General features: G+C 44.1%; 1 protein-coding gene across 21 annotated transcripts in view; it reads right to left on the bottom strand.

Moving 5' to 3' along the window:
- FGGY (FGGY carbohydrate kinase domain containing) overlaps positions 1-21,538 on the bottom strand; it is a 410,509-nt gene that overhangs the window by 183,051 nt on the left and 205,920 nt on the right. The window contains exon 1 of one of the 21 annotated variants that reach the window (XM_027572917.1): positions 20,351-20,369. The exons of the other annotated variants lie outside the window; for them this stretch is intronic. The gene's annotated coding sequence lies outside the window, so the exon portion shown is untranslated. Of the gene's footprint in view, positions 1-20,350; positions 20,370-21,538 lie in introns of those variants that run through there. 21 annotated transcript variants of the gene reach the window in all.

The raw sequence follows: 21,538 nt of genomic DNA, 5'->3' as shown, positions 1-21,538 counted from the left end.
GTGAGAATTTTGGCATCTATGTTCTTCAGGGATATTGGTCTGTAATTCTTCTTCTTGGTGGGCTCTTTGTCTCATTTTGGGATCAAGTTAATGCTGGCCTCATGGAACGAATTTAGAAGTTTTCCTACCCTTTCTATTTTCTGAAACAGCTTCAGAAGAATAGGTATTAGACACTGGTGGTTTTAAAGTCCCTACACTGCCTGCCTCTTCTTCTATAATAAAAGCTTCTGGAAGCTGACACTTTCTTATCCACATGCTTAGAAGCCCAGCCCCTCCACAGATGCTAGTGCAGAGCAGGAGGCAAGAGTACCAAGGCGTGGGGATGCAAGGATAAGGAAGATGACTCCCTGTCCTTGGGCTGCTCCCAGTCTGGCAGGAGGGAAAGAGAACCCTAAAGGAGCCCTTCTCTGAGGGGGGCCAGGATAGGATGGAAGCATGGGGACCACAGGAGCAGCTGAGCTCAATCGGTAGGGGTTCAGGGAGGTTCCCCCAGGTCCTGCTGTGCTCTGCAGGAACTGGCCAGGGGAAAGGCGGGGTAGGGGTGCCTCCGCAGAACATAAATCCCTAGATATTGACAGCATTGGCTGCTCAGCAAGCAGGACTTTCCAGAAATCAGGACCTCGAGGGCCAAGGAGAGGCTCTTACATTCCAACAACTTTCTAGGTTTTTCCAAGGCTTTTTCCAAATTCTACCTCCCCAAGCACAGCAACTTGAAAACCTGGGCCATTGTTCAGAGGCCCAGCAGCGGGGGGAAGACTCTTTCAAACTTTCTGTGGTGATTATCACCGCAGTGAGGTCCCAGCAACTGGGTGATTGAGGTCTGAGACTGAGCCTGTAAGAGTCCTGGGCCTATTGGTTTTTATCAGGTCCCCTGCTCTGCTCAGTACTGTGGGTTCCTGCAGACTGCAATTCAATATCGGCCAGGAGATCTGAAGGCTGCAGAAAGTAGACAGGCAGAGTGTGTCTCCTTCTCCTGTTTGACTTCAGCTCTGCTGACAGGGCTGCATGGCTCTGACATCTGCTGACACCCTTGGACTCTGGTAACCCCCTCCTTCCTTTGTCTCTCCTGCCTAGGGGTAGAAACAGCTTCCATTTTGCTGATCACTGGCTTGCTTCACAGGGATATAGCCAGTCTTGGCGCCTTCATTATTTGGGTCACCAATTTTCTGTACAAAATTCCCTGTTTTTTAAATACTTAGGGCAGTTTAGATTTTTCTAGGTGGGCCCTGAGTGACACAGCTCCCTATCCAGGGCACAAAAGCTTTCACAGGAAGAAACCCTAGACATGAGCTAGTATTTTTTTTTAATTTTTTATTGTTATGTTAATCACCATACATTACATCATTAGTTTTGGATGTAGTGTTCCATGATTCATTGTTTGTACATGACACCCAGTGCTCCACGCAGAACGTGCCCTCTTTAATACCCATCACCAGGCTAACCCACCCCCACCCCCTCCCCCTCTAGAACCCTCAGTTTGTTTTTCAGAGTCCATCGTCTCTCATGCTTCGTCTCCCCCTCCGATTTCCCCCCTTCATTCTTCCCCTCCTGCTATCTTCTTCTTTTTTTTTCTTTTTCTTTTTTCTTTTTTTTTTTTTAAGATTTTATTTATTTATTTGAGAGAGAGTGAGAGAGAGCATGAGAGGCAGGAGGGTCAGAGGGAGAAGCAGACTCCCCGCTGAGCAGGGAGCCCGATGTGGGACTCAATCCCGGGACTCCAGGATCATGACCTGAGCCAAAGGCAGTCGCTTAAACAACTGAGCCACCCAGGCGCCCCGTTCTTTTTTTTTTTCCTTAACATATATTGCATTATTTGTTTCAGAGGTACAGATCTGTGATTCAACAGTCTTGCACAATTCACAGCACTCACCATAGCACATACCCTCCCCAATGTCTATCACCCAGCCACCCCATCCCTCCCACCCCTGCCACTCCAGCAACACTCAGTTTGTTTCCTGAGATTAAGAATTCCTCATATCAGTGAGGTCATATGATATATGTCTTTCTCTGATTGACTTATTTCACTCAGCGTAACACCCTCCAGTTCCATCCACGTTGTTGCAAATGGCAAGATCGACATGAGTTAGTATTAACTGAGCTGGTTTTGCACATGCTCTCTCCATACCTGTCTCATTTTATTCTTACAGCCACTGAATGTGACTGATACTGTATCATCCTCATTTCAGAGAAGAGGAAACTGAAGCTTACAAATGAGGGGTAACTTAACCACATTCACACAGCTCACAAGAAGCAGGGCTTGGATTCATATCCAGGTAGCCTCATTTCAAACTGTTGGTTCTTAGGTTGTTCTCCAAGGTAAAAACCCAATAACCATGTGGCTGATATTTACTTAGCTGTAGATCTCAAAATACTGGGGTCTTAAAGATACTGATCCTGAGATCCTTGACAGAAGAGGGGTCAGACACTGCTGGTCTTACAGTGTTATAAATAAGTTCAGGGAATTTCTAATGATGACCCATATTTACAGACTCCACATATATAAAGCACAGGCAAAGCCTATCTCACAGGGTTTCAAATGGGAAAGTGAGAAAAAAATAAGTCTGTAGCGTTTGCTTGTTTCTTCTCCAGTAGACTCATTGTTGATATATCTAGGCTTGGAATCTGAGGAGTAGGGCACAGTAATGGGAGAAGAGTGGAATTTGGAGACAGAAAGACCAGCTATAAAACGAAGACAACAGCAGTATCATAGGGTTGCTCAGATACTGAGGAGATTTCAAAAATAAAAGTATGATTAATGGTAGCTGTATCTCCATCACCACTACCAGAATGACCCTCACCACTAGCACCATCATCAGCATCAACATCAACTGAATTATTTCTCAAGAGACAGTTGTATTTTTTCTTCCTTTCTAGCAACCATACCAGACATCTAAGACAGGCTGAGTACTGCGCTAAGCTCTTTAAATATTATCTCATTTAATTTCCACAATGCCCATATTCTTCCCCCTCCTCAAGAGATGCAGAAGGAAAGGATCAGAGTATTCAAGTGACATGCCCAAGGAACATCACGCAGATAGAAGGAGTGTCAGGACTGGACCTTGTCCTGTCTGATTCCAAAGCCCATGCTCCTTCCACACTCCCTCAATTTTTGATGTTATATTGTCTTATGTAAGGGAAATACATATTTAAGTATCAGCCCACCACAGAACCTTGGTAAGAGCCATGGGTTTAGAGTTAGAAAATCTGAGTTTTAGCCCCAATTCTGCCACACTATATCAAAGTTTGAACCGTTCCTCCACATCCACAATGTATGTGAAGACATGGGTCACAAATGGAGATCCTTTCTCAGATACTCTCAGTACACAATACTCTTATGTATTGTGCTTCAAATATCGTGTATTGGTGCTTCTTCAAAAAACCAAGTGAAGTGTTTCCTTTCCTAGAAACAGGAAGGCAGAAAAACGCCTCCCCAAGTCCTACACTCTCAAGCTCTGAGATGTCAATTACCTCCGGTCAGGTTCGTCTAACATGGGTGAGAGGCAGGTCATGTCCAGATTTCCCTCAGGAGAGGCTCTTTAACCCCGTTTCATGTCCACCCCAATCCACAGCAGTGCATAGCTGATGCTCACTGTGAGTGGAGAGCTGATGTATCTCGTTTTTCCTTCGGCCACATAGAGCTTGGAGGGGCCTTCCCTGAGAAAAGAGGCCCAAAGCAGGGAAAGCAACAAGGGGCAGGAGGAGCTTCCTCCTTTCTGAATGAATACACTGCACAATTCAGAGAAGACTCACAGGCTGCACGTGTACATCAGGAAACAATTCACAAGACGAGATTTTGACAAGCACAGCCCTCCACACTGCTGGGGCCCTTCATAGGGCTGTAAAGTGTCAGTTTATTTGGCATTTGGCAGAAAGCTTAAAGGGCAAAATGAACAGCTGAAGAAATAGGTACCAAAAAAAAAAAAAAAAAAAGTGAGACATCCAATCTTATTTTTCCTGAAACTTGAACAATGCTCAGCTGATGGTAGTTGCTCAATAAATTTTTGTTGAATGAAAAAAAAAAATCAGGAAAATAAGCTTATGGAATCAATCAATGCAAGCCTTCTTATTTAATGATTCCTACCCCTCCACATACACAGAACACAGTTCGTATGAAGGAATGGGTTTTAAAACAAAATTAAAACTTCACGTACAACTCTCCCATTTACCCTTATGTGTTGTCTCCCTCCCTCTCCCCTATCTACCAACCATCCATTCTTCCTTCCATCCTTTTTTTCAATATCTACTATATTTATGTAAAAGAAAATAGAAACTTTGCAAATGTTATGATTAAGAGTAAGTCATCCTATAATTTATCAAGCCACACTGCTTAGTAAACTTTAAAGGATTATATGGGAAAAAATCATCTCAAGTTCTAGGATTTGTGTTATAATTATCTCATACTTTATAGCTATATAAAGTACTTTATAACTTGCAAAGCATCCTCAAACACCGTACCCTTCATTTAGCTTTTAAAAAATCCTGAGAAATGTGTTATTTTCTCTCCAGGTCGGAGTCGAAGAAACTGAATTTCAGAGACATGAAGTAACTCAGTCAAGTTTATTTAACTACTTAGAGGCAGAGGTAGGGCTCAAACTAGGATTTTCAGCCTCCCGGCCTATAGTTTTGTTTTTGTTTTCCCCTGTGTTTGAAAATAAAAAGGGCTGCTACAGATGTGTTGGCATCTTGAAAAAAATTCTCTTGAAATAACAGCCTCAGACACCTTTTCTGAAGAGAAAAAGAACGAGGGTTTTGAACACTACCTAAGACTATATCATCTTTAGATTACAGATTTGGCCATTTGGGGGGAATGAATAGATTGATAATTCTATCCAATGAGTTGTTCTACTAAGAGGTTGATAGGGTCTCTGGGGAGGAGGCTCTTTGGAGACCACCAGCCTCACGTTTACAAGGCCTGCACCAACAACAGTCAGCTCTTGGAAGGGTAAGAATCGTATCAAAGACATTTACTCTGCAGAGGATGAAACGCTAGTCTATACACATGAAAACACTGAACTCTACTCTTCTAAGACTCCACCATGCTATACAGACTAGAGCACATGGGGTTGACATTATAGTGCTGTGCTTAAAGACATGGACTCATTCGTTGTGGGACCTAACTCACGTTTCTTATCTTTATGTTTCAGTATCCACATCTGTACAATTTGAATAATGGTATCTTCCTCTAGGACTGTTACAAGGACTAGATGTGTGAATATATGTAAAGTGTTGTCCAATAGAGAGAATGCTCTGAGATGATGGAAATGTTCTAGATCTGCACAGTCCGATATTGTAGTCACCAGGCCCACCTAGCAACTGAGCACCTGAAATGTGGATCATGCAAGCGAAGGACTGACGCTTCTATCTTGTTCAACTTTGTTTAAATAGCCACATGTGACCAGCGGATACATACAGTGCAGGTCAGAGCATGCCCCGCACTATAGGAACAGCTTATTGTTTTTATTACTGTAGTTATTATTGTCCTCAGACTGAGAGACTTGACTCTCACTTACATGCCCTTGGCAAATGCCTTGATCTCTAAGAACCTCAAATTCGGTATCTGAAGATTCTGGAATAACAACACTTACCTAACAAGCTTGCTGTGGGAATTAAGTGAGATGCATATGGAACATATCAGTACTCAATAAATGAGAATCCTTAAATCCAGGACTTATGGAAGTGCTTGGCATAATTGTACAGTCTTTCTACTTAGTCCTGACTGTGTCTTGCTCATCCATACCACTGATCATTTGCTCATGCTGTTCCTTCTGCTGAGAATATTCTTTCTACAATAGACTCCCTCCCCTGACAATCACCCTGACATGTTTTGTCATATGTTTTGAAGACTCAACTCTTTCATCAGAAGTCTTCCCTGACCACATCTTTCCCCATCCCTCCAGGTACTCCGGCCAAGGAGAACCAACAGAACCTCTCTCTTACACCCCACTCCTTGACACTGTCCAGAGTCTATCAGTGTATCTGTGATTTCTTTGTGTGCACAGCTGTCTCCCTCTACTAGACGATGAGCAGACTGAGGCCAGGGCAGCGGCTCACTAAATTTTGCTGCTGGTGTTGTTGTTGTTTTAAGCTTTTTAAAAAATATTTTATTTATTTATTTGTCAGAGAGAAAGAGAGAGAGAGAGAGAGAGAGAGAGAGCGCGCACAAGCAGGGGGAGCAGCAGAAGGAGAGGGAGAAGCAGGCTCCCTGCTGAGCATGAAGCCCAATGCAGGGACTCAATCCCAGGACCCTGGGATCATGACCTGAGCCGAAAGCAGATGCTTAATGATTGAGCCATCCAGGCGCCCCACCGTTGTTGTTTAATACATGAATGGATGGCATTCATGTGGCAGAAGGCAGGTACTAGTAAAGTCCAAAGCATTTTCTAGAAAAAAGTGGCAGATGTAATCATGGAAAAATGCTATGTGTCTTAATATGACTAATGGTGAAAAGTGCTGAAGAGGTTTGAGTGACAATTCATGGGTAATAGTAAAATTATCACTGGAGCCTCACGACACATCTTGTTTAGAAGAGTTAAATCACTGGTAGAGGAAAGGTCCTGGGGTCCTTATGCTTACTGCAAGATGGCAAGATGGCTTTGTGCCTGACACTTTGCAAAACTACTGTATTAACTCTTCTAACAATCCTGAGGGGTAGTTATTACCACACTGTTTTACTAACAGGGAAAATGAGAGCAAAGTTTCAAGTAACTTGTCCAAAGTCCCTCAGAAGGAGAGTGAGGGAAGAGGGTGTCACAAGCGGGTCTACTGAACTCTAAATCCTAAAGAGCCTACAGAAATGGTTCCTTTCTTTTCAACCGTGTGCAAGAATGCTAAGGATTCACACTCAGCATAGCTGAACTCAGATCCCTTTCAGGATTTATTGTTATAATGCCACTAGAGCAAGCCCACAGGGTTCATCTCAAGCCCAACAGAAAAAGGGGAGTGAAACAGCTGAAAAGATTTCTGTGAGCCTAGTGTTTGATGAAATATGACTTTGGCTTTTAAATGCAGTTTAGAATTCACCCAGTCTAAATCCTGAAGTAGAACTTACCTTTAAAAACAACAACAACAACAACAAAAACCCCTACATGACAAGTCCACAAAGAAATTTTACACACCTTGACACGGCCACCATCTCCCCTCCCCACACCGCACCCTCCTCAGAGCCAGAAAGAGAACAGCGAAGGTCTCCGTCTAAATGAGATGTGGACAGACTTTCACTGGACATTTGAACTAGTTAGAATGTAACGGTTAAGAACAAGAGCTCTAGAATTGGACTACCTGATTTAAAGATCACCTCCCCTTCCTGTGCCTCAGTTTCCTCGTTGATAAAATTGGAATGATGATACTGTGTAACTCATAAGGCTATTGTGCAGATGAAGTGAGAAGAACAGGGCCTGGAACATAGTTTACTCAATATATTTTTGCCATTGTTGTGACTACTGACAACTCTCGGTCTGGGGTGTTAATAACGCGGCTTGGCAGGAGAGAGCAGACACTCAAGTTCGGCATGGTGCGTGCTCTGCCTGAGTTATTTGGGTTTACTTGGATTGACTGGAACATTTTTTTTTTCTGTCCTTGAGTACACAACCGGTGACAGGATAATGCAGGGCCCCGGGGAATAAGGAAGATGAAGACAATCCAGGCTAACATTTTAAACACTGTTGAGAATAAACCAAAAGCTGTTTTTATCTCTAAAAGCCACAACAACATGTAGCACTCCTCATACTGCAATTCAACTTGGCAAAGGCGTTTCTCACTTCTTTCTAAATGCTACACTTTTCCATGACTGGCACCAATCAGAAACCTCCCAAGAGCCCTGGGAGGGCCAGAGAACAAAGAACCAACCTTCAGAGAACTGGGTCTCACTCCTCCGTCCCTCCCTTCTAGCCAGAAAGATCAAATCTCGAAGGTAGACTAATATGTAATAGCTTAGAAATCTGAGCCTTAGAGAATGCTAGCGAAATCCACAGGAGAGACAAAGCAAAAACTTGGTTTCAGAAATTCCTTTCTTCTTAACCTCAATACAGCCTCCAGACTACTTGGACATTCTCATCTATGACCTCATAAAAGACAATTTTTCACTTGCAGGCATTAGAAAGGGTAAAGGGTCAGGCTGAAATCCAACACAAATGGCCAAGTTAACACACAAAAATTACTTTCTTTCTAAAATAAAGAAATCAAAAGAAAGAGGACTGGCACAAGTACAAGAAATGTATCTTATGAAATAAATCCTTAAACAGATCTGAAACTGATTCTAAATCACACAGCTTCCTTCTGATATCTCACAAACTAATTCAGCAGCTATATGCTGACTCCCAATTAAGAGCCAGGCACTGTGTTAGGGGTTAGAGCCTGGAAGAGGTTTCCTTTTATTCTACATGGTCCCAGCCTAGTAGGGGTGGAGAGATATATAGGCAGACACTGAGAAGACAGTATGGAACAATTTGTGACTCAGACCTGAGTAAGTCTAATGGAAGTATGGAGCCCTGGCCCCTGACCTAGCTTGGGCAGTCAGGGAGGACCCACCGAAGGAGGTGAGGCAGGAGTCATGTCAGTTGGCATGGGGAGGAGAGAGGGAGGGAAAGGCGTTTCCGGTAGACCTTGAGACAAAACAAAAACACGAGAGAGAAATAGAGAACACAAGGTCGCTGGGCCACACTGTCTGAGGTGACAAGAGTCTTGTATTCTGAAGACCTTGGTTGGTGTAAAGCTCTGGGTCTGAATCAGATGGATCTACATTCGATTCTGAGTTCACAAGTGTGCTCAGCAACCTTCGACAAGCTAACTTATCTCAGCTAACTTTGAGACTCGAGTTTCCTCAGCTGTAAGGTGGGAAGAATGGCATGTGCTTTATGGAGTTACTCTTCCTGGCTTTAGCACTGTATGTCCAGGGTCCCAGGACACCTCCCCACAGTCCCGAGCAAACTGGAATCGTTGGTCACCCTATGTAGAGGGCAAGTGGCTTTGTGCCTGGGATATAGGAATGGCCAAATAAATGTTAGTGTCCCATTTCCTCCTGGAGAAAGCAACAGTACATTTCCTTCAGCAACCTTCTTGCCCCGGACAAACGGTCTCATTTATAAAATTCTCCGATGGCTCCTTTAAGGTGAAGAGAGGAATCAGCAGCCCTGATAATCTCCTCAAAGACATAGAGCAGACCAGTGAGATGCTGCAGGAAAATACCAGGAGGGACATAGGACTTGCTCAGACAGCCTACAGGATAGTCGGACTATACGGTGAGGCCTGAAATCTCAGAGAAAAAGACCTCATTTGGCAGGCGAGCTCTCCCGAACCTCTGATGCCAAGCTCAGAACTTCCTCCCTCGGTAGGAGTTTCGGTTCCATCAAAAACTTCCAGAGGCTTTGTGGGGTTAGTTGAACATTGACAGATTCTTCAAAGCCTGGAATTCACTCTGCGAGCGCAAACCAGGCCAAGTTTCTATGGGGCGAGGATTTCCTCCAGGGGGAGTCACTGGGCTCCACCACACCTAGACTGATTAATCTACCCCTGCCCCAAGCTTCAGACAAGGAGACAAAAAAGAAAAAGAGATCTTGAAGCTGGATCCTGATTCAACACCTCCAGCCCCATTCCCGGGAGAGTGGGGGTGGGAGTGTAAGGCGACCCTCAGCACCGGACAGGAGTCAGGCCAGAGCCAGGCCAGAGTGGCAGAGAATTAAAAGTGATATGGAGAGCAGCTGGAGAGAGAGAAAAAAAAAAAATCTGAGCAGGATGAAGGGCCCAGGGTTTTAACACAATGAATGACATGTGGCTGAAATAGTTTCAAAGAGAACAAAAGCTTAGGTAAATAAATAGTGTGGAAGATGAGAGCAAAAGCGAATTACAGGCAATCCCATGAGGAATACACTGGCATTTTTCAAAAACTGCAGTTGAAACAACATCTCTGCTTCAGCAGAGATCAAGACTCAGCCCTCCCGTTCCACCTATGCACCTGCTCCTAAAGCCAGCTTCTTGGGAGCACAGCCCTGGCCAAGCATGGCTCTCCTTTCTCTGTGCCCGTTCCAGGCTCCATGGGGCTAACAGGTGATAGCTAGAAAGGGAGACACTTCCAGGCACCCCAGTGACTCACTGTATGATCGCAGGCAAATGAGCTGAGCTCCTTGCTTCTCTGATACCTCATCTGTAAAAGGGGAAGTGATGACTTCAAAGTAAAAGTGTAAAAATATCCCCTTGGTTTGAAAGCTCAGTGCTGGTACGTGTTAGGCCCTGAGTAATGTTCTCTCCCCACTGCGCTTGGTAGGATTCAATGTGAACAACATTCATCTAGCACTACTCTACGTCCAGTGCCACACTCGGCATTGTAGGGGAAACAATGCTTGCAAAAACAGAATCACTGTCCTCAAAGAGGTTACAAACTCACAGGAGCCATGGATGCTTGAACACAGCAGACTGACAATGTCTGCAACAGAAGCACAAACAAGCCTCTGGCAGGGAGAGCTAAGGACTCCCGGGGCGGGGGGTTGGGGGGACACAAGCGTTCTCCACTGCGGCCCTCCTCCCTCTTCACCCTGATGGCTTGAGCACACCTGCGCTCCAGGTCGGCCCCGGCTATTCTCAAAAGCCTTAGCGCTTCTTTATGTCACTTTACATCATCACAGCTGATATGTGTGTCATATCTACCTGTGCCAGGCACTGTTGCAAGCGCTTAATGGAAATTCATTGATTTCATCCTCACAACCGCTACTATGATGCCCATCTTATGAAAACTGAGACCTACCAGGTTAAATAACTGACCTGCGGTCACACAGGGAGTAGCAGGTGATGGCGTGGACTCTAACTCAGTCTGGCTCCAGGGATCACGCTTTTCCCCAACCATTAGGCTGCTGGAAGGGTGCAGGTGGTTTGGGTACACACAGGTACACATTTCTATTGGGTCTATGCTCTATACCCACATTACTGTTCACTCTCTGCTCTCTTCTGAAACTCCATATTTTAAAGGGAAGAATTTTTCAATGATTTAAAAAGTAACTCCCGGTCTGCCACCTCAAAGCACCCACAGGCAAGCCCAGACTGTGGCCAACTCGGGGCCCTTTCCTCCTGAGCACACCGGAACAGGGACTCGGCGGCCCCCTTCCGTGTGGCCCAGAGGCAGCAACCCATGGGAGGATGTGAAGCAGATGCCACCTGCCAGGGCCTCCCAACCTCGCAGTGGCCCCCTGGGCAATGTCCCCCAAAGTGAACCCGTTCTTCTCATCATTCATGTCCTCCCCACATCCTGCCTTCTGCCTGTCAACCTACAGCTTAAATTCTGGCAGGCCAGCAGGCATTCCCTCATGTTATACTCTGTCGTCTTTCCGTGGGGCTGTGTGGCCTGAGTCCGTTCCGGCTGCTACCACACAATGGCATAAACTGCTGGCTGAAAGAAGACGCATTTCTCTCTCACAATTCTGGTGGCTGGACGTCCAGCTGAGACCAGGGTGCCAGCAGGGGTAGGTTCAGCTGTCGGCCTTCTTCTTTCTTTACAGATGGCTGTCTTTTGGCTGTGTCCTCAGAGCAGAGAGAGAAACACCAAGCTCTCCCAACTCTTCTTAGAAAGGCACCAACCCCAATCACAAGGGCTCCATCCTCAGGACTGAATTTTCACTCAAAGGCCCCACACTTCCTAATACCATCACATCTGTGCTTAAAATTTCAACATATGAATTTGGGCAGGGCCCACAAACACTCAGTCCATAGCTTTGGACCCATAGTCCAATGAGTCCATTGGACTCATGGTCCAAGGTGGAGACAGAAGGGGCTTAGAGTCCTTGCTTATATATATAAGAGAAGGTCCCTGTAATATGACGTGGAGAGAGCATTAACTGATGATCTCATTTCAGCTGAGGAGGATGGAATTCTACTTAACACACTGGTAAGGGAAGCTCACTGTTTAGACACCAAAACAGAAAAATACGTTACCACCTTTATCCCCAACATGTACTGTGCACTGAAAAAGAGGACTCTGAACATTATTTCTGCCTCTCTCGATGACTTATCACTATGCCAAGGAGGAAGGAGGAACTAACTTTATTAAGCAACTAATACAGGCCAGCAAGGGTGTTGAGTTGTGTTGCTCTGTGTGCAGATGCATCCTGAGTTCATGCCTATCCGATTGCTTCTTATGGCCTATTACATATTAAACCACTCACCTCACCCCCTTCCGCCAGACCAGGTCATTCTCCTGCCTGCATTCCCAGCAGCTGGCGCAGGGCTACATGATGCTAACGCTTAATAACTTTTATTCCCTTTGACGTTTTTAATAAACTTTATCAGTGAAGTATAGCATGCCTTAAAAGGCCACAAATTTTAAACATACACATTAGTGAAATCTCACAAAGTAAACACACCTACCCAGATGAAGAAATACACCCCTTCATGCCCTTTTCCAGACACCACACCCACCAAAGAAAACTCTACTAGGTGTCTCGACCATAGGAGTTGCCTGACTTTTAATTTTTGAACCATTCAGATGTTTTCTTTGTGCCAGCTTCTGTCATCCACATTTATGAGATTCAATCACGTTGCTGTGTGCAGCAATTTCTGTACAGTTTTATCACCGAACGAGATGCCACTGCATGAATATATCAACCGCTAATTCATTCTACTACGGATGGGCATTAGGGGGGTGTTTTCAGTCTTTGGCTATCACAAATAAAGGTGTTCTGTGTATTCTTGCGCATGCTCTTTTGGGGGTGGGGGTGCACACTGCTGTTGGGTAGATGCCTAACTGGGACTGTCGACTCAGTGCATACGGAGATACTGCCAACCTCTCTCCAGGGTGATGCACCAACTCCTACCCCCGTGGCAGTGCTTCAGCCCCTCGGGTGCTTCATATCCCGATAACACTTAGTATTACCAATCTTCTTAATTCTAGCCAACATGGTGGGTGTGTAGTGGTCTCCTATTGTGGTTCTAATTTAGACTTTCCTAATGACTAATGAGGTAGAGAAACTTCATATTTTATTGTTCATTTGCATGTCCTCTTTTCTGCAAAAACATCCAAATAATTTTTGCCATTCTCCTGTCAGCATGGCAGGAAATGGTTTTTTTTTGTTTGTGTTTTTTAAATTTTTTTTATGATGATTATTTTTTACTAATTTGTAGAAATTCTTTCTATACTCTGGATACAGGTCCTTTGTTATATGTATTGCAAATAGCATTTTTCATTTTGTGGCTCCCATTTCCCCTCTTCATTGGCATCTTTTGAGGAAAAGAATTTCCTGGTTTTAATGTAGTCCAATTTATCAACCTTTTTCTTTACAGTTGTACTTATACTGATGTCCTATTAAAGAAATATCTACCTATCCTAAAGTCATGAAGATCTCCCAAATACTGCCTTTTAGAAACTTCATATTTTATATTTCATATTAGGCCTATAATCCAATTGGAATTTATTTTCCTATATAGGATAAAGGCCATCATTCAATTTTTTCCATATCAGTATCTGACACAGCCACCATCTTTTTCTCACTGATCATCAGTCTCTTTTTGTTTAATTTTTTAATCTTTCCCTCTTTTCCCTTCCTACTGGTTCTGCCTTGGGCCCAGCATTCAACATATCTTACCTCAGTGCTGTCCTATCCTGAGCCATTAACTTGATGGTCTCTAAAGTCTCTACTTAAAAGCTATTACCTTGGGGTGCGTGGGTGGCTCAGTCGTTGAGTGTCTGCCTTCGGCTCAGGTCATGATCCCGGGGTCCTGGGATTGAGCCCCACATCGGGCTCCCTGCTGAGCGGGAGGCCTGCTTCTCCCTCTCCCACTCCCCCTGCTTGTGTTCCCTCTCTCACTGTGTCTCTCTCTGTCAAATAGATAAATAAAATCTTTTAAAAAAAATAAATAAAAGCTATTACCTTAAGGATAAGAAGTCCAAACTCTTTAAAATGGCATTTAAGGCCCTTGAAAACCTGGTCCCCATACATACCTCCTACCCGTCTGTTTCAACATGCATACGCTGGATAACACATCTCAGTATTGTGTGGCCCAAACAGATACTCTCATGCTTCTGGATTTTAGTGCATGCTGTCTTCTTCTGCCTCTCTCCTCTCCCCTACATTCCTGCCTGCCCCATACCTACTTTACCCATCTGATAAATTCCTTTTTCCTCTCTCCTATTCGTCTTCCAAGTCAAATCAATACCATTTGTGAAGGAGAAATCTTCCCGATCCACTCAGGTAAAAGGAGTTTAGACTCCTGGAATATCCCATGCATGCTTCTATCAAACAGTTCCCACACCATATTATGACAGTTTACTTGTCTGTTTCTACAACTAGAATGTGAGCTCCTTGAGGGCAGGGACTTAGATTTTTGTTCCTATGTCTATCTCTAGTTCCTGGCACAGTACCTGGCACTTAGTGAGGATGTGTTACCTGTTGGTTGAAGGTGGGGAAAAAAGGACTATTTTTTTCCCTGCCAGCTATTATTTCTTACTGCCAATCTGCCATATTTTACCAAAATTCTAAGTCAACAGTGCTGCGTGACAGCTGAGAATGGTCCTTGGACTTTCCTACAGTACGTGGACTCTGAGACAAGTGTCTTCTCAACTTTTGGAGGTCTAGCATTTTGCTTATTTAACTTCAGGATTCAGAGCTCCGCTTTAAATGGATGAGTTCACTGGATATCTCCACCAAAGATAAGAGACTTTAATGAAGGCCCAGCTTAGAAATTGGATGAATTACTGACTTGAAATTGACAAGTTATTATCTTCTTCCAAATATGAGAGAAAATTTATTTCAAATAAAGAAGTCACTTTCATGCATTTAATTTAGTAATAGCTAGATGATATATAAAGAGAATCTAAAATTTTAAATAACTCTTGCCTAATAATGTATTTAGAAAATAAAGAAGGTGTCAAATTTCCTGTCTTTTTCAAATTCCCTGTCCTCCTTTCAAGGGCCACTGCCATACCCCTATTCGAGGTTACTCCTTCTCCAGTGCTCTTTCCTCTTCCTCAACTACTATGTATAGAACTACACAAAGCCCTGCCGGAAATGACTTGGGTAAAACTCCCTTTGATGGCTCGCCAAAGTCTGGGGGAAGAGGGAGGAGGACCAACTTTTCAAAATGGCGCTCAAGGACTGCTGATCATGCCCACTTACTTGATGTTGATAGCCCCATATTCCAGGAATCCCTTAGAGATGTCAGAGATTTCGGCCAAACTGAAAAGCTCATCATTTCCCAAGCCCCTGTGCCCTCACTTACGTTACCTTCTCCATTCAAAAGATTCAACATTTCTTCGCTTCTAGTGGAGAAAATACCTATTGTCTTATGTTCAGTTCAAAGCTACCCCTCTGTGAAAGTAAAAGAAATGCCATTAGAAATGGAGTTGGGCAGCCCTGCGGGGGGAGCTCTCACTCACGTGCTACTCACTGAGGCTGGCATCACCAGCAGAAAGATGGAAGATAAGAATTATCTTGCAAGGGAAGCCATTTTTCACATAGGAATTAATTCCATCTCCCGCTTGTAAGAAAAAGGAGGAAGATCCCTCCCTGCCCCAGCAACAACACACTAGCCTCCGCTTATAGTCACTGAGGAACCACCACACCTCAAACTCTTGTTTTTCTCCAGTGAACTTTTGTTCAAAACAACCCTCCCCAATTGCCTCCTTCCTGCTACAAACACAAGCTCCTCTCCTTTGTTCTCCAGACTTGTCAATGGTTCGCCATAGTTAGCTTGTCCCATATTGCAACTCCTCTGCTATTCCCAAATAAAACTCATTCCACCAGTCAGATAACTGGCTGTTTTATTTTTAAGGCTGACACCTCCCACTTCCCTGAAGGAGCATGGTAGCTGATACTCAGGGGGTTATCATTACCGGTTGTATGACCCGGAGCAAGCTGTGGGAGTTGACGTCAAGACTAAACGTGGAGACGATCCAGCACACGTTTCTGTCACACTGAGGTCATTCAATGAATACCAGCATCTTTGTCCTTCCCCTGCCTTACTATTTCTACTGAGACATCCCCCTTCTTCAAATCCCTGTACAACCTGGTCCACATGCTATCTCCACCTTGTTAAATCACTGTCTTCACCACAGTAACTAGTATAGTGCTTAGGATGTTGTTAATAAACAAACCCATTAACTGCTGTACATAATCATTCATTTACCGAGTTAAATGCCAGGGTCTGAAGTTACAAAGATGAATAGGACCAAGACTGCATTGCCCACAAGAAGCTCACAGTCTAAGTGGGGCAGAGAGTAATGCAACCATGTCTTCAAGCATTTCAGTGTTACTGTCTGTGTGTTACCTGTAATGATGGACAGGCACAGGGGGAATCATGGGCAGGCCACCGGCATTAGGCTGGGCAATCATGTCACATCGCAGTAACACAGAGAACACATGAACAAGAGCCACATTATTCGGGTATACTTAATACATTTCACAGAGTTGAGTTGTGTGGGTTTTTCTTTACAACTTTCAGCTGTGAGATGCCTGAATCTTGAAGGTGTATACAGTTTTCGACCCTATTATTGATCCTGGTGGGGGAGGTCCCCCTCAGGGCTTCACAGTGGGGGAGCCACAGGTTGGTACACCTTTAACTCCCGAAGCTAAAGTGAGCCCAGGGGCTTGCAGTAATACACATCAACGACCCAAGCCATCCTACTTACACAAAATATAAGAGCCGAGGCTTTCCCTAGACCTTTGCATTTGATGCAAAGATTTTCCATGTTTTCTGTTTTGAAAATTTTTTAAAAAATATTATCTATAGCTAACTCAGTTAACACAGGCTTGGGTAAAGCTCTATGATGGTAAGACCTGGAGTCGGACAGACCAAGGTTCTCAAAATGCCACCAGACTTGCTGCCTGAGCCTAGGTTAAGTCTCATCTTTGGCTTTATATGGCAGGGCAAGAAAGTACATGGCTGCAAGCTTGTGCCACGTCCATACCACGTACTGCCTCAGTGAACACTTAAGTAGTGTGTCACTTGTGAGAAGTGTACCAGACCCAAGAGCTCTTCATTGCTCTGCTTTTGAAACAAAAATTTTAAAACGTACTCTTTCCGTTAACCTGGGTTTAATTTTGCTCCTCCTGGATTATACACAGACAACTTTTGACAGTGACCAACTAGAGTTTAGGCTGCCCCTCATGCTGTCTTTTAAGATACCAGTGGTAAAGCTGATCAGGCTCATGGGAGGATACAATCCCCAGGGGCACCTGCTGAGCAGACTCGGTTGGTTGTGGTGCTGGCTGTAGGGAAATCTGCATTCTATGCTAGTTCCTGGGGTGACTCTGAATACTCACGCTTGAAAAGTAAATAAGGACAGAAGTCAGATAGTTTTTAAAAACATCTATAAATCATTCTAAGTTTAAATTAAAATACTTTTTTTATTAACTGCATTATGAATTCAATTTACTATGAATGATTGGAAATAACTGAAAGAACCCAATCTTTCATGTCACTTCTCCATCTATTTTCCATTCTCTATCTTCAGTAAAAACAGTATTTGCTAACTAAAATGGGAAGAGAGAAGTGGTGTGCGAACGTTTGTCTTGCCACCAACAGAATGAGGATGGAACATTTCGAAGTATGGGCACAGAACTCCTTAGGGCTCTGGGAGAATTTCCACCAGTTCATACTTCAGTGAACGCATGCAAACCCTGCACATTCTCTGTTTGGATCTGAAGACAGAGAAGAGATAACAGAGTGAAGAGAAAACGGTAGAGATAAAATTCCTTGCACAAAAGACAGTGGCGGATATCAGAGGAGGTATGAGATGGTGAAAAGGAGCACTGCCCAGCCTTGGACCCGGTGGATGAGGGAACAATCATCTGGAGATGGAGAGGATGGGGAATCAAGTTTCCCTTCCAGCTACGATGCTGCAGGTTGGGTTAAGAGAAGTTGCAAAGGTGGAGTGCAAAGTCCTGGCAGGGAGTGGGTTATTTCTGAATCCCCAGAGCCTGGCAAAATACATACCTGCTTAATTCTATTGAAGTGAGCTTTTGCTCTAAGCTTAAAATGAGACGGTATCTTTCTTACTGGTCATACTGTTCTTTTGGAATATCATCCACTGGTATTAAAAACCATAGCTGTACTCCCAAAGGCAAGTACAGTCTGCTTGAGATTCTCTCTACCTCTCCCTCCGTTCCTACCATTCATGCTCACTCTTTCTCTGTAAAATAGATAAATCTTAAAAAAAAAAAAAAAAAAAGAATTTGGCTTCTGAAGACAATGCAAATGAAAGATCTGGAGGTAACCCAGTGTAGCTGTAGGACACTTGACATGGTTTTCAAATGACCGTCAGTGCTGAGGAAGCTATTTGAATGGATAGAGTTGATCCAACTTAATTTCTGCATCCAAACTCCTTGGCTTGGAATTCCAGGACTTTTATAACTGAGTTCACTGGGAAGAGCTAACACTGGATGAACACTCACAATGTGTCAGGAGAATGCATCTATACAACCACCCAAGGAGGCACCATCATGATACCCATTCATAGAAGCGAAGTCTGAGACACAGAGCTGTGAAGTAACTTGCTAATAAGTGGAAAAGCTGGGAACTCCAGGGTCCACACAGTGCTTCACGGCCTTTGTCTCCCCACAAGCTGCTGGACCCCTCCAGAGAAAGGACTGAGTCATCAGCACCCTGGTATGCCCCACACCCAGGACGGTACCTGAGGCCAAGCATGGGCCTGACATAGATTTGCCAATTGAATTCGTCTCTACCTTCTTTCTTATGCCATGAAATGTTCCCTCACTATATTGAGGTCCGTTTTCCCAAGGTCACCACTCTGGACTAAACTTTTCAGAACTCTCTGTACTGGTAGCAACTCCTGATAATTTCCATCGCTCTATATAAACCTTTTCTTCATAACACTTGGCAGTGCCTGATATACACACATGCACACACACACAAACACATATATACTCACATACAAAGCACACACACATATAAGCAGACGCATGCATACACATGAACATTTGTATACCCATAAATACATATGTGCAAACACAGACATAGGCACACTTATGAAGATGTGCACACAGGTACACATGCACAATACACATGTGTGCATAGATATGGAACAACCACATGCACATGTATATAAACACGTGTGCACAGATATGGAAGCAACACATAAAATATGCACATATATGTTTATATGGGTCTTTAGGAACTCCCCCAGCAGATAAAAGCTCTAGAGTAGGAACCTGTCTTTGTTCACCACTATTTCCAACACACCTATAAATGATACCTGACACATAATAGGAAGATATCACATATGTGTTAAATAAAGGAATCAATCTTTGAATTTCTCTTGCCCGCTGCTATCATTCATCCTGTAAATTTGTTGCGATCACATCAATCATAGCTAAATACACAGAACTGCTACACATTGCTCTAAGTGCTTTGCTGATATGAGCCCATTTACTCCTGAAACAACTCTGTGAGGTAGGTACTATTATTATTTCCATTCCACAGATGGGGAAAGTGAGGCACAGTATGTCAGGTGGCTTCCCAAGGTCACACATACAACAAGTGGCACCAGGATTTGAATCAGTCATGTGTTCTTAACTACTACGCTAGGTTACCTCCAGATCTTTCATTTGCATTGTCTTCAGAAGCAAATTCTTTTTTTTTTTTTTTTAAGATTTATCTATTTTAGAGAGAAAGAGTGAGCATGGGTGGTAGGAACAGAGGGAGAGGGAGAGAGAATCTCAAGCAAACTCCACACTGAACATGGAACCCAACGTAGGGCTTGATCTCACGACCCCGAGATCATGACCTCAGTTGAAACCAAGAGTCAGATGCTTAACGGACTGCCCCACCCAGGTGTCCCTTCAGAAGCCAAATTCTTACATCAGAGTCACAGTCCAGAGTATGATAAAGGTTAAGGTTATGTAAAGCGGGGGGGGCATGCTGTTGAATAATGTAACTGGAGACTACTGCAATTTTTCTATATTTCAAGGAAGTTTCCTTCTTAGTTTTTCCAGACATCTACACTGGCCATGGGGTGCCATGAGGCAATCAAGATCCCCAGTGTGGGGAAATCAAAAATTATTTCTCTTTGCTCTTTACACTGACTTCTATGAATGCATGGCCAAGAGAAAACTGGAAGGAGGAAAGTAGCCGGGCCTGTGGGCCCATGATAAGGAAGCAAGCAGCAGCTCAGATGGGAGGCTGCCACTGAGGGGTGCTAGCTGGAGATGTGCACTTTCCCACCAACAGCTGCTGATGTGCAAGCCCTAAAGTAAACACTGGTGCTCCGAAATGTTATATGGACGTGAAGCGCCAGGTGTTCAGTTCCTGTGCCATGAAAAACAGTGGGTCTTTGGGGTAAGCTTACTCTTGTCACCGTGACGCAAGTGCAGTATTAGACGCTGAGCCCCCAAACACTTTTCCAGCGGTCTTCTACCTTAGAACACAGAATGGGACGTCCTCCTAACAGGTGGCTGGCAGTGTCCGAACCTGGGGCTGGGCTCTTTGTGTGTGTTGTTTTTGTTCCCAAGCTCAGCAAAGGAAAACAGCAACTCATCTTTTCAGTCATCTATTAATACATGAGAGAACAAATGGAAACTTCTGACAACCAGATAATGAGCTGGTAGAGATTTGCTTACAGTCGGGGGCTCTGGGCACAGGCACTCTTGTTGGGTCAAGACATTCTGCTCCATTTACTAAGTAGTACTTGCTCCCTTGTTTGATGCAAAGGCTGCATCAAAGCCAATGTGAAGTCACAGGAAGAAACCCATAGATCAGGGCTGAGTCTCTGATCCTGTAACCTTAGGCAATTCCCTTCACTTCCAGGATGACCATTTGCTCAATGAGTAAAGGAGGCAAAAATACCAGGTGGTGGTTTCAAAATGGCAAGTTACCCCACAGATGAGATTAATTTTGACATTAATCAACAAAGTTAACAAAATTAACACCCTCTTTAATATTACTGATTTCCCCAGGATGCAGTCAAACAATAGCAAGGCCGGTCTAGTAAGCCTGGTCTTATTCCCCACGACTGATAAGAGTCCTGGAAACCTGTGCTGCTTTAAGTATTCATTACTAAGTCACGTCCCCATTCTGGGCCTCAACTTTCTCCACCACAAAATGGATCTAGAAACACACCTGTTGGGCGCCTGGGTGGCTCAGTTGGTTGGGCAACTGCCTTCGGCTAAGGTCATGATCCTGGAGTCCCGGGATCGAGCCCCGCATCGGGCTCCCTGTTCAGTGGGGAGTCTGCTTCTCCCTCTGACCCTCTCCCCTCTTGTGCTCTCTTTCATTCTCTCTCTCAAATAAATAAATAAAATCTTTAAAAAAAGAAAAAAGAAACACACCTGCCTGGCCAAATGTTACACAGAAGCGCTACCTTTTGTTACAGATATCTACATCGGTGTAAGCACAGGCTACCATAAGGATGCCAGGGAGGGCAGGACAAAGCTCATACGCACCCGAGTCAGAAAGCCTTGGACCTAGAACCCAACTTCATCAATTATTAAAATGTCCCCTGGAGGAAGTTACTGCACTTTGATTTCCTTATGCTAAAATCAGAAAACAGGGGTAGCTCACAGTGAGGCTGGGAGCCGATGGTGCTATTAAAGTGGCAAGCCCAACA

This window comes from Zalophus californianus, chromosome 4 (genome assembly GCF_009762305.2).
Source record: "Zalophus californianus isolate mZalCal1 chromosome 4, mZalCal1.pri.v2, whole genome shotgun sequence".
Classification (NCBI taxonomy): domain Eukaryota; kingdom Metazoa; phylum Chordata; class Mammalia; order Carnivora; family Otariidae; genus Zalophus; species Zalophus californianus.
Note: the sequence above shows the minus strand (reverse complement) of the source record. Positions and strands in the feature narration are given on the sequence as shown.